Raw genomic sequence first — 5,027 nt, 5'->3', positions numbered from 1 at the left:
TTGACGTAACATTTGCCAGCCCGAGTCTGGCTCCAGGCATGGAATGGAGGGTAGACGAAGGCTACACCCATAGCGATCATTTAGCAATCCGCTTTAGGATCAACTATGGTGTGCAACATCCGAGGGCGGGAGATCCCTGTTAGGTACGCGGGTGGAAGTCCAATCACTTCGACAGCGAAGCTTTCACCGCGGCCCTGGGACTGGAGGCTAACACCGACAGTCTAAGCGGGGATGCGCTGGTAGCTGTTCTATCACGCGCGTGCGACGCCACTATGCCGAGAAAAACACTGCCATGAAACGGTAGATGCCCGGTATACTGGTGGAGTGCCGAGATTGCAGCTCTACGGTCAGCCTGCCTCAGAGCTAGACGTAGGATGCAAAGGGCTCGCACCGAGGATGCAAGAGAGAACCGCCGTGAAGTGTTTCGAGCTGTGAAATTCGCCCTTAACAAGACCATTAAAAGCAGCAAGAGAGCGTGTTTCGACAACCTGTGTGAGAGTGCCAACGCGAATCCGTGGGGTGACGCCTACAGAATCGTTATGGCCAAGACCAAAGGGGGCTCTTCACCCCCAGAACGGTCTCCGAACCGGTTGGCGACGGTTATTGAAGTACTCTTCCCGTCTCGAGCCACAAGCCCCTGGCCACCTGCACTACGAGACAGTGCGGGCACGGCCGAAATGGTGTCTCCGGTGTCGAATGAAGAACTACTCGCAGTGGCTAATTCCCTAGCAATGAAAATAGCTCCAGGGCTATCAACTCATCGATAAAGATTGCTGAGATAGCGATCCAACGTTTTCGTTGGATCGCTATCTCGGCACACAATCGATACTGTGCGTTAGTGGCGAGGCATTCGATACTGTGCGTTAGTGACACTTGACGTGAAGAACGCATTCAACAGCGCAAACTGGGATGCCATCGCGCTCTCGTTACACCGGCTTAGCCTACCGGTGGGTCTGTACTGGATTCTGGAAAGCTACTTCCAGAAGCGCGTACTGCTATACGAGATCGATGCCGGTCAGAAAAGGGTTCCGATTACCGCCGGAGTCCCGCAGGACTCGATCCTAGGCCCGGTGCTATGGAACCTCATGTATGACGGGGTTCTGAGACTGAAGTTCCCTCCTGGAATCAAGATCGTCGGCTTTGCCATGGTCAAGATCACTGAGGGTAACCAGTTACCTACAGAAACTGGAGAGCACCTACCGCATGATGTGCCTCAGAGTGATATCTGCCTACCGCACGGTATCACACGATGCATCCTGCGGGATAGCGAGCATGATGCCAGTCCGGCTGGTGATTCGGGAAGATGAGGAGTGCTTCGAGCTACGTAGAAATAGAGGAGCCCGCGAGCGCACCAGGGTGACCTCGGTCGCCAGATGGCAGCGTGAGTGGGATAACTCCTCGAAAGATAGGTGGACCCACTGGCTGATACCTAACATATCGAGCTGGGTGGGAAGACCCCATGGGGAAGTTTACTTCCATCTGAAACAATTCCTGTCAGGCCATGGCTGTTTCCGACAGTACCTCCACTTGTTCGGGCACGCGGAGGTCCCAGGCTGCCCTGACTACCCAGGTGTCGACGAAACTGCCGAGCACATACTATTTGTATGTCCTCGCTTCGACGTCGAATGAAGATCAATGCTTGACGTCTGTGGCTGGAACACAACCCCTGATACCCTTTTTCAGCGGATGTGTCAAGCGATGGAGAACAGGAACGCAGTCTCGACTGCAACCACCCAGATTGCCTGCAGGCTACAGGGAATCTGGCGCACTGAGCAACAGACGACGGGCACGACTAATTAGTGATTGGTTAGTTGGAGCGGAAAGGGCCGAGCGCAAAAAAAATTGAGTGAATATTCTGTTAATGCTGAGGCAGGTTTGGCGCAGCAACTGGCAACCGCGTATCCACCCCGAAGCAAGGCAGAAGAGCGAGTGTATAGGCGTATATGTGGATTACCTCATGCCAAGATGGGAGGGTCGTAGCGTATTATGTTGGGACTTAGCTATCGATGCCTCGTGGCGTGGCAGAGGAGTGAAAGGGTGAGCACCCAAGTCAGTCTCACACGGTATGTTAAGGGTGAGTACAAAAGTCAGCCTCACAAGGTATGAAAACGGTGAGCACCCAAGTAAGCCTCGCATGGTATGTCAGAAGTGGGGCCTAAGAAACATGTCCCACATGGGATGCCAGGGGGAGCGACAGGGGTATAATAGAGTGGTATGATCGAGAGTGAACCAGGTGATAGGGTGAGCATCCAAGCCTCACATGGTATGTTAGAGGCCAGCACAAAAGTATGCCTAGCAAGAAATGAAAAAGGTGAGCACACAAGTCAGCCTCATGTGGAGTGTTAGAGAGTGAATCAAGGTGCGACAGAGAGAGCACCCAAGTAAGCCTCATACAGGACGTATGAACGCGTGAGCGAGAGTGAATGAGTACATCAAGTACAGCCATCCTCCCAGAAGTAATACCGAGAGGTAGTCCCTGGGGGGAGCAATGGCGGAGCCCAATGGAGTTTAGTCGGTATTAATGGCAGCGTCACCATTCGAGCCCGACACGCCCCCAGTACACCCCGTGTGGTAGCTTGGCATCTACTAATAGCACGTGTACTGGGCTAGTTCGTAAATGTATTCTCCATTGTTAGAAAAAAAAAGGGTGGAAGGCCCAACCCCTTCCAGCAGGAGGCAAAAGATTTTTCTAATTTCCTTTCGATGATGCCCATAATAACCTCAAAATTTCCATTCTAAGCTTATAACTGACGGCGCCGATGGTTGGGTGGTTAGCGTGACCGCCACCCACCCCAGTTGGTCTGGGTTCAATCCCAGTCGAGGTCGTTGAGATTTTTCAGAGGTGAGAAAAATCTGAGGTCACGCCTTCCTTCGGAAGGGAAGTAAAGCCGTTGGTCCCCGGTCCATGAGTTGATGGGTCGATATCCAATCCAGATAGTGGGAGTGTCACCTCACTGGCGTCGGTGTTTGGCCTCGTAGCGGAAATAGGCCGACGGAAAATAAACAGAATTGGAAGAAGAAGAAGAAGCTTACAACTGATTCGCTGCAGAATACCCATCCGTCTTTCAATTCACGTATCTTTCGTTTCTCGATGCATCAAAAGAGCTTTTGGTATATTTGGTTCATTTGTTCGGCGTTCTGCTTGAACACAAACAGAAACAATCGTCCATAACCCTTACTGGAAAGACACTTCCAAGCGAGGACTTTCGCAGGGTATTTCACGGTACGTTGGATCAATCTAAGTGTGCGTGTGAGTTGGCGCGCGCTATGATCCAATATGCTCAGAAAGAAGCCTCATCTGTGAAGCCACCGATCCAATCACGATCATTCGTCACTTTGGCCCACGCGAAACGTTTTGTCAAGTGTTTCTCACCCAGTAATGGTTTCCGCAACGTTCCCCGATGTTTCATACATTTTCACGATTCGTTTCATGTGCTACTTGTACACTTTTCTTCATTATTTTTCGACTCCATCGCGGATCGCTAAGACTGATTTTTTTTTCTAAAATAGAGATACTTATCATTTCTTCAACCTTTTTCGACACTTCTATTCCGGCAGGTCATCAATGTTGCCTCCATATAACGGTTTATTCATCTCGTTACAAACGGTTTCGACCGTTGATTGCGTGAGAAATTTTTATTCCTTGCGATGACACAAAAATACAATAATACATTCATGATGTTGGACGACAATTTGAACAAGGTTGACTACGTTTGCAAAGTATGCGAGCCATGCATCAATGGATGAGTTGGATTTGCAATTTAACCTTAAGGTATCCGTCTTGTCCCGATTTACCCTATGAGAACGAGGCAGAGTATTTATTTCTTAAACATCAATCATTCACTATCATTATCGTGCTGTATCTCTTGATATCCTAGATAATTAGAAAATGTACTTTGTGCAACTAGAACGATCCGGAACCGGTACTCTAATATTTACAAACAATTCAAAATTGCACCCTTTAGCTTGGGCACAGAAAGCAAGAGTAAACTTCCTGATTGCATTGATCCGGATAAGGATCAGCAGATACCAGCAATAATGACCCAGTGATGGCAGCTTATCGCGACGAAGCCACCCGCCCGTCGATGAAAATATTAAACATTTTGATTGATTTGTTCTTTCACTACTCTACCAGTCCAATATTAGATAGTGGTAGGTAGGTTAGGAGTGTACATAACGATGAAAGGTGGCATGGTTTTGTTTTTTGTTGTGCTTCGGAAGACACGCACAGGCAAAGGGTGCATCAAACCGAATGGATTTACAGCAAAAGTTGCCCATGGGCACGTTATACATTGACCGAGGAGAAGCTAAGGGATTAATCCACTTATAAGAGTTAGATGGGGTTTAATGTTTCGCCACTTTTTAATTAAAAATTTCAAAAATTTGAAAGCATATATTTTTAGCGTGATAAAATTGTAAAAAAATTCGAACAAATTTAAAAAATTAAATTGATATGTCAACTCAGTCATCAAAAACCCACAATTAAAAAAATGTCAAAAACACCATTTATAAAATCCACAGACCTACACAAAAACTACAAAATTTTCTATGCGCAGAGAAATTTTCATATCAAGATTGTTTCTGAATGAATTTCTATAAAGAATAATAATTGAAAGTTTCAACTACACAAAATAATTTTGTGAACCTGTATAATAAAAATCACATCTTTCAAATCAGTATAACAGAAAGTTTAATTTTGTCATTTGTTATTTGATTACTATGACGCGAGCTGCAATTAGCAGACAGGCGAGATGGGACCATCATCCTCATCAACATAAGTGAAGCAATTTTTTGTACGAGTACAACACTATTCCAAATGGTATGCGCTATCGCAATCGGTTTTGCGAGCAGACCTCTAAAGTACTGGCGTGAAGCGGCATCGCCACTAGCCTAGCGCCCAACTCAGAGCCCTATTGTAGTGAAAGGGCAACTGCTATGCCGCCGCCGCCTCCGCTTACTACTGTTTTCGGTGAAAAGTGTATAAAAGAGCTACACCCGGGTGAAATTGCAAACAGTAGTCAGTGCAA

Source organism: Topomyia yanbarensis, chromosome 2 (genome assembly GCF_030247195.1).
Source record: "Topomyia yanbarensis strain Yona2022 chromosome 2, ASM3024719v1, whole genome shotgun sequence".
NCBI classification, from domain to species: Eukaryota; Metazoa; Arthropoda; class Insecta; order Diptera; family Culicidae; genus Topomyia; species Topomyia yanbarensis.
The sequence above is the reverse complement of the archived record's forward strand: the minus strand, read 5'-3'. Positions refer to the sequence as shown.